The sequence below is a fragment of the Capricornis sumatraensis genome, chromosome 5 (assembly GCF_032405125.1).
Source record: "Capricornis sumatraensis isolate serow.1 chromosome 5, serow.2, whole genome shotgun sequence".
Taxonomy (NCBI): Eukaryota; Metazoa; Chordata; class Mammalia; order Artiodactyla; family Bovidae; genus Capricornis; species Capricornis sumatraensis.
This window is the reverse complement of record NC_091073.1, coordinates 69,215,551-69,227,721: the sequence shown is the minus strand read 5'-3', so window position 1 is coordinate 69,227,721 and position 12,171 is coordinate 69,215,551. Positions and strand designations below refer to the sequence as shown.

At 44.7% G+C, this 12,171-nt stretch overlaps 1 protein-coding gene across 1 annotated transcript in view; it reads right to left on the bottom strand.

Annotated features, from left to right (window-relative positions):
* The window catches only part of PDE1C (phosphodiesterase 1C), a 539,914-nt gene that overhangs the window by 331,297 nt on the left and 196,446 nt on the right, over nt 1–12,171 (bottom strand). The gene's annotated exons all lie outside the window — the stretch shown is intronic.

Genomic DNA, 12,171 nt, shown 5'->3' with positions numbered 1-12,171 from the left:
ATTTGGCTCAAGGGTTGGTTTACAGATACAACGAAGGGATGTCTGCTCAACCCACGGGTCATTGGCAAAGGCTTTCCAAAAGAAGAATTTAGAGGAAGAGAAACTCCAGGAAAGTGGAAACGTGTGATGGCTCAGGTCACGACAAGGAACTGGGAGTGATGGGGGCCAGGGGGACAGGAAAGGGACAATGGAAAAACACTGGATCTGCAGACAAAGGTGGGCCTGAACCACCACAGGGAAGCTCAGTTTTTCTATGTTCTTGCCAATAAGCAATCATTAAAATCTGCTGAGCAGGTATGTAGTAGAAGCAAAGTAGAATTATGATCTAACAAGTATGACTTATAAAGAAAGATAAAAATAAATCTCAAAAATTGTTTTTGAACAGCCACCAGAGAAGATTTGAAGATTCTTGTCTCTGTACTAGGGAAGGTGGTGGGGCAGGCAGGGGAAGGTGGCAATCTCACAAATAAATGCTAGAAACTTTTAAATTTCATTCACTCATTCATTCAACAAACATTTTCTTAGTGCTTACTCTGCCAGGCACTCTGTGATGGTAGATATGCAGAGATCAATAAAACATCCAGTCCCTACACCATGAAGCAACTGTCTAATTAGGGTACCAGATGCTGAATGGACTATAAAACAATAAATACATCATTATAAATTGTGAAAAGTGCTGAAAAGAAAATAATCAGAAACTGTTTTCTCCAGTATAGAAAACAACGGGTGTGGGACCTATATATAAACAGGTCAAGAATTTCAACCAGCTAGTGCTCTATAACAAACCACCCTCTAAAATGTAGTGCTCAAAACAACAGCAAACAAAGCTTTTATCTCTCATGCTTCTGTGGGTTGACCAGGCAGTTCCTCTGCTGGTCTTGTTTAGGGGTCTCTCATGAGGCTACAGTCAGATGGCTATCAGGCTAGAATATCCAGTCCAATGTGATTTTACTCACATGTCTGAGGCCTTGGCAAGGATCTCCCTCTCTCTCTCTCTGTCTCTCCCTCTCCCCTCCCCCCTCCTCTTTCTACATGGTCTCTCCATGTGGCTTGCTGAGACTTCTTTAGATGGCAACTGCATTGCAAGAGCAAGTGTTCTAAGAGGCCGGAAGTAGAAGCTGCCAGTCATCTTAAAGGCCAGCCCCAGAACTGGCACAGCATCACTTCTGCTGCATTTGGCTGATTAAAGCAACCATGGGGCCCAGCTCTAATTCAAGGGCAATAGAAATAAACTCCACCTTCCCAGGCAGAGGGGAGGGGTGGAAGTAACACAGATTTTACAGCCATCTTTAGTCCACCTAAGTGGTCAGGGATGACCTCTGTGAACAGGTAACATCTGAGCCAAGACCTGAAGGAGGAAAAGCAGTCACCCGGGTAATAAGCCCAAGAAAAGCATTTCTGATAAAGGGGGGCAGTACAGGCATAGATTCTAAGGCAGAAAGAAGCATTTGATGGGTCAAGGAATTGAAAGGAGGCAACTTGTGACTGGAGGAGGGACCTAGCAAAGGGAAGACTGGCCTGGAATTGGGTGGTGGAAGCAGGTGGGTGGAGCCACAGCAGTCTTGAGGGCAGATTTATGGGCCAGCTTTCTCTTAAAGGCTTCCCTGGTGGCTCAGAGGTTAAAGCATCTGCCTGCAATGCGGGAGACTTGGGTTCAATCCCTGGGTCGGGAAGATCCCCTGGAGGAGGAAATGGCAACCCACTCCAGTATGCTTGCCTGGAGAATCCCCATGGACAAAGGAGCCTGGCAGGCTACAGTCCATTGGGTCATAAGAGTCAGACATGACTGAGTGACCCAGCACAGGGTTACTACAGGATTCACTAGACTACTCTCCTGGACGACAACAATCATGAGTGTCTTGTCCATCACTGTCCCTCAAGTTATGCAACAAACCAACTGATCAATGACAAAATGGGCTTCTCAGAGGACTGTAAAATTTACTTCATTTATGGTCCAAGATGATTCCTGCCATATAAACTATACTCAAAGAGCAAATCTGAGCCATGGAAACAAATGAATCTTCAACTACATCAGAAGCCACTGAGAGATTATCCAGGAAAAGGCAATAAAGCCCAGGTTACATTTTGGTGCATAAAAGGTTAACTTCTGGTTATTTGGCAGCTTCACCTCCAGAGAAGGTAAATGTTACTTTCTGTGTGATTCAGCACACAAAGGGAATGAGAGATATTAACTACTCCTGACAGTATTTTTGAAATTGTCCTTGGGGACATTTAAGTGGTCTATTCGAGTCCCTGTGATTCCCAGAAGTGAAAGAGTTTTTGAAACCCAGGAGAGTAAAAGAACAACGTCTCTATGAATGCCTTTCACCCACACATTTCTGACAGATTCACGCTCATAAAAAAGACCCTGAAGGCACCTTGATTTGGCCCATAATCTTTCGCATGTACAGGCTGTCAGACCAATCACAGGTTGATATATGCTTACATTTCTACTTCCAAAACAGAAACAGACTCCTATAAGCAAGGAGTGGGACTTGATTTATGGAGAAGAATGGAAACTTATGGACACGACTGAGAAGCCATTAGCATGAAAGCAAATTAGGAAAATCCTCTAAAAGCACTGGGTGCCTCTGTTGCCACCATGGAAGCAGGGGGACCCTCCGGTGAGGGTTATGCGGCTTCCCCACAGCCTGGCTGATGTGAATGGAGAAACAAAGCATTACTGTCTTCAGTGGGATTTAGGAAGCACTTGAAAATTTTAACTAAAGCGCTGAAAGGGAAGAGTGCTAAGTCCTTGAAAATACCTCCAATCAAGTCAACAAGGTCCTGTTAGATGCCACTCTGCTTTCACTATGGGTACACCGAACAGAGCCTTCCGAATCAATTAGTCTCTAAATAAGAAAGATTTCATTTACGACTTCCCTTTCCCAACCCAAGCACAAAAGCATCTGTGAAAACCCGTCTCCATCTCACCCATCCATACAGCCCAGCATAAGTGCCTTCTGCATTCTGTGCAGAAGTCCATCTCATCTGTCCTGGAAGTCGGAATTTTAATGATCATAATTTTAGTGTTCATAATAATTTTCCATATGTACTCCAATTCTATAGTATATGATTCAATCCACCAGAAACCAACCATTTCTGCCAGATCAATGCTAAGCAATCCCTAAAGATGTTCCGATTGCCTGAGACTGGGACCACTTCCTATTAATTCATTGCAGGATTTTTCTGTGCCCTCTGTTCCAGAGCCAACTAATCAGAGAGGAAATTTTAACGCATGACCTTTTCAAAAACCTCTCCACCTCCCACAGCAAAGCCAAACTTGGTTAAGGATTTATTGACAGAGGGCTGGTCATTTACTACTGGTGACCTCCGTAGCTTGATTTGATAACTGTGGCTTTTAGAAACGTTCTCACCAGAATGAAACTGTGTTTATGTCACAATACTGGCAAGGGAGGCTTGATTATAGATTTTGATTAGAATTTCAGTGACAGCCTATCTCCCACTGTCACTATCTAGCTCTGGAAGTCACGACTAATAAATGCATCATTCTAAACCATTTAAAACACAAAAGGAAAGGGGAGGGGAGGAAGGAACAAAAACCACTCCTGAGAAGGCTACGGAATATGCCAAAGCAAAAGGACTTGGGAAAACGCTGTGACTGAACTTTTTTTTTTTTAACCAATTAAGCAGGTGCTTACATTTGCGAGCTTATCTGAGTTTGCTCTGCGAAAGTACACGTGAGCACATTATTCTGGGCTCCTGGCAGCAGCCGGGCCCACGTCATTTCGTGCCGCGGGACGAGGCCATCCCGCCTGGTACTGGCAAACACTCCGCCACGCGTTTCTTGTTCGTTGGGTCACCGAGGCGGCCGGAGCCCCAGGCAGGAGGCCCGATTTGTCTCAGCTGCCGAGCACCCCCGCGCCGAATGAATCTATATCCTGTCAGCGGCGCTTTCACCGCCACAACGGATAGCGCCCCCGAGGCTCCGTGACGTCGCCGGGTGTTTGCAAAGCGGAGGAAAATCCCTCTTCGCACCGCGGGCTCTGACCTCACTCTCCCGCAGAGGAGAGCGTGATGCCCTGCCTTTAATCACCCGTGAAGCGGGGCAGGGAGAAGCCCGCGGAGGAGAGGCTGCGCGGAAATCACCCCACCAGGACTACCAGATGTGACTCACGCTTTTCACCTTTGGAGGGAAGTAACATTTTGCAGCAGGATTCCACCCTGGCCTGCCTCCAAGGGACAGAACAGAGAGAGAATACCCTTCCTGTTCTCGGCAGACACGGAGCGTGCAATGCCGCTGGAAGCAAAGGGCCAACATCAATAATGCATCGGGATCCACGGCTGACATTTTTCAGCTATTTGGGTAATTGAGCAGTTGTCAAAATACAGCTCTGAAAGGCCACGTGTGCACAGAGCCGTCACTGTTCCTGAAAGGGCAGGTTTAATCCTGGATGGTGTCCAGAGGACATATCCAATCCTCGTTTCCCCAGAAATAAATACTGCTACCAATAGGATAACCATAACATAGTAGTACAGTTAATACCAGTAATAATAATAATGGCTATTCTCTACCATAGGTATGTATGTATGCACTTCCCTGTTTGCAAGTATGATATCCCATGATACCTTCACAGCCCAAGGCCACACTGTAAGGGGCAGAACTGGATTTGAACTGAAGCCTGTCACTGACCTGCCCCACTATGGGGTCTCTCAGACATTCCAATGTTTTGTAAAAGTTGGGAGGTTAACTCTCCATGCCTGAACAATTAACAGCCCTCTGTCCCAAAGCCTTCTGGTGATGGTACTGGGACTCTGCAATTACTGACCACTTCAACCATGTTTAAGCAGCTGTACAAATAAGAATGAGGAGAGTAGAGAAGAGAGTGTAGCCCAAGGCCACACTTGCAGAGAGTGGCAGTGCAGGACTAGAAAGGAGCCCACAGTGAAAACACTGGAAGGCACATCTCAGGCACACAATACAGTGTTACTAACTACAGTCACCATGCTGTGCCTTAGATCTCCAGAGCTTATTCATCCTGCAGAGCTGAAACTCTGTACCCTCTGACCAGCATCTCCCCATTTCCCCTGTCCCATCACCCCTGGTAAGCACTCTTCTACTCTCTGCTTTTACTCGCTACTCAGAGAGTAAACCCGTTTTTTTTGACAGTCCGGTTCAGTTCAGTTCAGTCGCTCTGTCGTGTCCGACTCTTTGCGACCCCATGAATCGCAGTACGCTAGGCCTCCCTGTCCATCACCAACTCCTGGAGTTCACTCAGACTCACGTCCATCGAGAGTCAGTGATGCCATCCAGCCATCTCATCCTCTGTCATCCCCTTCTCCTCCTGCCCCCAATCCCTCCCAGCATCAAAGTCTTTTCCAATGAGTCAACTCTTCTCATGAGGTGGCCAGAGTACTGGAGTTTCAGCTTTAGCATCATTTCTTCCAAAGAACTCCCAGGGCTGATCTCCTTCAGAATGGACTGGTTGGATCTCCTTGCAGTCCAAGGGACTCTCAAGAGTCTTCTCCAGCACCACACTTCAAAAGCATCAATTCTTCGGCACTCAGCCTTCTTCACTGTCCAACTCTCACATCCATACATGACCACAGGAAAAACCATAGCCTTGACTAGATGGACCTTAGTAGGCAAAGTAATGTCCCTGCTTTTGAATATGCTGTCTAGGTTGGTCATAACTTTTCTTCCCAGGAGCAAGCGTCTTTTAATTTCATGGCTGCAATCACCATCTGCAGTGATTTGACAAATTTTTTTCAATTTTTATTGAAATATAGTTGACTTATAATGTTGTGTTAGTTTTAGGTGTACAGCTAAGTGATTCAGATAGATACAGATAAACATACATTCTTTTTCAGATTATTTCCATTATTGGTTATTACAAGATATTGCATATAGTTGCCTGTGCTATCTAGTAGGTCCTTATTGGTTATCTATTTTATATACAGTAGTGTCTATATTTTAATCCGAAACTCCTAATATACCCCTCCCCATCTTTTCCCTTTGATAACCATAAGCTTGTCTTCTACGTCTGTGAGTCTATTCCCATTTTGTAAATAAGTTCATTTGTATCATCTTTTTTAGATTTCACAGATAAGTGATATCATACGACATTTGTCTTTCTTGGTCTGACTTATTTCACTTAGTATGACGATCTCTGGGTCCATCCGTGTTGCTGCAAACAGCATTATTTCATTCTTTTTTATGGCTGAGTAGTATTTCACTGGGTATATATTCCACATCCTCTTTATCCATTCATCTGTCAATGGTCACTAAGGTTGAGTCCATGTCTTGGCTATTATAAATAGTGCTGCTATGAACACTGGGGTGCACACATCTTTTCAAATTATTGTTTTCTCCAGATATATGCCCAGGGGTGGGATCACTGGATCATATGGTAGTTCTATTTTTAGTTTTTTAAGGAATCCTCATCCTGTTCTCTACAGTGGCTGCACTAATTTACATTTCCAGCAGCCGTGTAGTAGAGGGATCCTCTTTCTCCACACCCTAAAAGAGTAAATCTTAAGTGTTCTCACCACATACACAAAAAAAGGGAACTATGTGAGGCGACAGACATGTTAATTAGCTTGATGGTAATCATTTCACAATGTATATATATATCAAAACATTACTCTGTACACCTTAAATATATACATTTTTATTTGTTGATTACAAATAAATATAAATATAAACAAAGCCTCAATAGTGGCTTGCCTGGTGGCTCAGTGGGTAAAGAGTTTGCCTGCAATGAGGGAGACCCAGGTTTGATCCCTGGGTTGGGAAGATCCCCTGGAGAAGGAAATGGCATCCCATTCCAGTATTCTTGCCAGGAGAATCCCCAAGGACAGAGGAGCCTGGGTCACAAAGAGTGGGACACAACAGAGTGACTTCACTTTCACTTTCACCTCAACAAGGCTGGGGATGGTGGAAAGGAGCTTTCCACTCTCCTTATGGTAACTACTTTAATCATTCATTTGAGGGTCTAGGGATTAGACCCACAGTCTCAGAAAGCCACAAACAGCCAGGCTGATGCCCCAGACCTCAGGGGAATGTACTACACAGGTTTCACAGGGAGGCATGCTCTTTTCCCAAGAGTCTCAAATGACATAAAAGGAAAACACAAGCATGCTCAGGAACAGAAGTACAGTTAAGGACTTCTGAAAAAAACACTGCATATCACAGAAACAGGAAACTCCTCCATCACCCACCCCTTTTCTTGCTTTTGCCTGGCAGCATTTTTCCTTCTCTCCAATCAGAGAGGAGATCACAGGAAAAATTTCACTTGTTTGATTCATTAAGGCAGAGCAAAGGAGATATCATTTTCTTGCCTTTTAAATTCCTCTCATTCCTTTCATCTAATTTTTCTCTTACAAGAAGCAAGAAATCAAAACAATATGTTTTCCTGGAATGATATACGTAAATGAAGACAAAATGATGGGAACTGGGATTAAATGCTGCAGAGCTGAAAATAACACATGGGGCTAAGTGAGCCAGCAGCCTTATTTATGCTATTTATGACATAAATAGCAGTCATAATAAAGTAATAATACTTTTGCATTTAACTCTTTGGGATGGTCCTTTTCTCAAGCTTTCCAAATCAAAGTGCAGAATTATCCTGAGGGCTGGAGGGGCTCTGCCCTCTGTGATCAGTACTCAACCTAGATTAATGAAGCATTCATAACACCTGTGCTTACACTTCTTGCACTGTCATCCCAGCCTTCTCAGGAGTGGTTTGATCCGCATGGGAACAAGCCTCGAAATTCCAGTGATACCAGGGATTCAAAAGGCAATGACCTTGACATACCACAGGCTTTCCTCTCACCACCCAGGAAGCTCAGCATCAAGATTGGACAAAAAACTATCTTCCACCCTGGAATTAATCATCATTTCAGAGTTTCCATTACAAATCTTTGTTTGGAGAAGCCTAGAAAAGTAGACGAATCATGGGGTGCTAGAAAGATTTTAAACTTTTACGGATCAAGGCACCCTTTGAAAATTTGATTTAAAAAATTACAGATTCTATTTCTACCTATTTTAATAAAATGTGAATATCATGATTTGCATATATTCTTAGGAGGCTCTTTGACCTTCCCATAGCTCATCCATCCCCCTTCCCCAAAAATCCTGCTTTGGCTTAACAACAATGTGTGTTGTGTATGTGTTTGCTTTTCACAGCACCAAAAGAAAATGTTGCTGCCCTTAGTCACTCAGTCATGCCTGATTCTTTGCGACCCCATGGACTGTAGCCCACCAGGCTCCACTGTCCACGGGATTTTCTAGACAACAGTACTGGAGTGGGCTGCCATTTTGTCCTCCAGGGGATCTTCCTGACCCAGGGTTCAAATCTGAATCTACTTTGTCTCCTGCATTGCAGGCAGCTTATTTACCTGCTAAGCCATCAGGGAAGCCCCAAAAGAAAATGGTATGAACTACATAGGGAAAATTCTTTTTAAATATATTCAAATACTTCAAAAAGAAGGAATTGCATTTAATGAACAAGAAATATATGCCAAGTTCTCTACCAGGCATATGACGTGTGCTTTTGCAACTACTTTTCTTCACAGTTGTGTAACAACAAGGAAGGTGCCTTTCACATTCACCTCTCTGTTCCCAGCGCCTTTCAGAGCGCTGGTGCTTGTCGAATACTTGCTGAGGGAATTCATTATTACTAATTTGCAGATGAGAAAAACTGAGCCTCCAAGAGATTAACTTACACGAATCAGACAGAGAATGAATGGTCGAGGTAGAATTTGAACACAGATCTGCCTGCCCCCTTCCCTGTACACCTTGATGAACATTTGATGTGATCTTCTCTGAGAGCAAAGCAAAGACACACACAAGAAATTATATACAATGTTGGGGTCCAGTGCTGTGGGAAACAGGAAAAGGGAAGGGGGGGAACTGAGAGTATGAGGGAGGGACAGGTTATAGCCCTGACCGGGGTGGTCAGTGTCAGCCTTCCCAGAAGGTGAGATTGGAGCAAAACCTTGAAGGAGGTGAAGGGGGTGAGCTACGCAGAGGAGTAGGCCAAGGAGAAGAAGAGCTAGAGCCGAGCCCCAGCACAGCAGCATGCCTGGTGGGCTCGTGGAACAAGGAGCTGGTGTGGCTAGAATCAGGTCATAGGAGGGAGGGTCCCATAACAAGGGACTGTGGAAAGGACGTGTGTCACTTACTGCAAGGACTTTGGCTTCTACTCAGAATGAGACGGGAATTCGCTGCAAGATTCAGAGCAGGATGGGGGCATAATCTAACTTCCATCCTACAAAGATGTGTTTGGCTCCTGGCATAAGGCCAGAGCATGGCAGGGGCCAGGGCAAGAATGGGGAGACCAGGTGGAAGGCCACATCAAGTGATTCAGGCAAAAGATGCCAGTGGCTTGGCCAGGTGGTAGCAGTGGAGATAAAGAGAAGCATATTCCCCATATGCAAGAGAAGAATTAAGAATGACTCCAAGGTTTTTGGCCGAAGCAACAAAACTGACATCTGTTTAGGCTCATCCTTCCATTCTAAGAAGGCAAGCCTTAAAAGCCTGCTGTCTTATTCTCAAAGCCTCAAAATCAACCTAGGGAGAAATAATATGATGTTTACAGCTTCCAAAGATGTTTCCTTTTTTCTTTTCATAAGAGAGATGTTTCTCCATGTAGCCCTGTGACAAGAGGCAGGAAGAACTTCCTTTAAAAGTGCATGTTTTTCACTTAAGGTTTGGAAAGCAAGCTTTGGAGACTGTTTCCTTTGTCTGACTCCCTACCTTCAGGTCTAGGGCTGCATGATCCTCTCCAGGTGGAAGGCTGCAAAATCTTCTCTCCTGCTCTGCTAGACCCCAGGTCAGTACCTGGATACATGCCTGCTGGCCACAAAACGCTGATGTTTCCTGAAACTGGGAATTTTAGACAGATGCTGACTTCCAGGTGACCTGAAGCTGACACCAAGAGTGAGAAGCTAGGGCTGTCTCCCCTCACCAGGCATTCCTGGTTAGCCTAGGCTGCCAGGCAAATGTCGAGCCATCGGCTCTGGACACAATCAAAAGTGAATCTGGAGCTCACTTCCGGCTCAGACTGCTCAGCCAAGGAGATAATCCACAGAAAGTGCTGAAGGCTTGGCAGAGGGTAAATCTCCCACTGGCTTCCTCTGAGGGTTTGCTTTTTTAAAATGCTAAAATGGAAAAGCCGAGATGGTAGATAAACTATATTTTTGGAAGGAAAAATTACTGCACGTCTATAAGGTGCCTGGCATTGTGCTGAGTGTTTTCTAGAAGCACCATCTTGCTGAATCTACACAGCGTCTGGTAAGTCAGCATTACTTTCCCCATTTTTATGAGAAGAGAAGTTTAGAGAGGTTAAGCAACTTACCCAAAGCGCTCAGCTAGTCAGTACAGATGTCCAACTTCAAAGCATAGCTTTCACAGCAACTGCCTCCAGGATAATAGGTAGTCTTCATGTGCCTGGGACTGAGTGGGGTCCTGGGATGCTGGGCTTTCAGTTTTAAATGTGGGAAAAGTGAGTGTTCATTGCTCAGTCGTGTCCTACTCTTTTGCCAGCCCAGAGACTATATCCCACCAGGGTCCTCTGTCTATGGAACTCTCCAGGCAAGAATACCAGAGTGAGTAGCCATTCCGTTCTCCAGGGGATCTTCCCAACCCAGGAATAGAACTTGGGTCTCCTGCTTTGCAGGCATATTCTTTAGCAGGAAAGTCTAGGGCAAACCACAGCCAGAGAGTCACCCTAGCTGCCCCTTTAAATGAAAATATCCACATGTAAAATGCAATAATTTCACAAATACCTAGACAATTCAGTAGACAAAGTCTTTTAAAACATCACTGAGAAAGTTACAAAAACACATCTTTATTCAAGGTAATATGGGCTCCTCTGGGGTTTATCTTTAAGAAAAGCAGGTTTCTTTCCCACCCAGTTACAAAACATCTTCTGCAATTATAAGAGTGGAGCCCTTGGTGAGAATATGCTACAGATCATTAATCCCCAGTTTCCTACACATTTTACCAGGATCCATTTCACCAGCTGACTCCCAAAGCAAGCTTAGTAGTTGTGAGTGTTCTGCAAACCCAGTCCCCTTTTGCATCTGCTTGCTGCAAAATGTCAACTAGATTTCTTGCTCTGGTCACTATATATCCTTGACTAATTTACCCGGGGACTCTGGCCCACTGTCTTGCTAACGGGACATCAATGAATTCAGCTGTTGGTGACAAGTTTCCGCTGCTTAGATCCTAGAACTTGGAGCATTCTCCGGAATCTGGCTTGCACCATTTGCTAGTACTGCTCACTCATCATTCCATATCTTTCTACTCATTTATTATCCCGAGTTCTTTAAAAGACAGTCTAGCCCTCTATACTAAAGAAATTCTTTGAAGGCAAGGACTAGGTTAATTTGCCCTCCAGAACATATAAGAAATGTTTAATAAATGCATGCTGAATTATCTTGTTATTTGATTAAGAAGAACAATTTTCATACTCAGACAGCCTGAAGACTGAAAATCTCCTTAGGAAAGAAACCAAACAGCCACAATACTTCTGATGAGGCTGAAGTCAGACAACCACCAAATACTATGTTCCCAGGATGAAAAGAGCTGGAGCCCCTCTATGGGTGCACAAGCAATCCCACCTCCTCATGCCTCATTTCTTCCCTCCAGACAATGGCATCTAAGATGTGTCACTCCCAGCAGCCATCCTCAGCTGGACTGGCCTGCCCTTGGCTGCTGTGTGTGCAGCTTGGTACGTGTGCAGCCTGGCCAGAATCACACTGGCCTTGACCTGGGTCTGGGAGGTCCAAGCATGACAGAAGTGTCTATTCTCACACAGCCCACTCTGGCTCTCCGACATGAGTGTAGCTTTGCTGCATCCTTCCAATATCCCCAGTATGCTGCCTCCAGCACGGACGGTCCTCATCAACTGAGTCTGCAGAATTAGAATGCTGCTTCTGGGGAAGGTTTTCTTTCTGCCCTTTGAACTTTAGAAACTAGATGTATCAGACTGTCCTTGTGCAAATGTGGATATGTCCTCCAGGCCCTCGTCCCAAAGAAGACCTAAACAAACCAGGCTGTAAGTAAAGTGCCTACAGAAGAGCACAGTCCAAGGCGCCTCACACTCAACCCCTCTCCAGTCTCAACAGGTGCCAATCCATAAGCCTATCCCATGCTTAGGCCAATATTCCCCATCATATTATGTTGCACAGTATTATAAACTG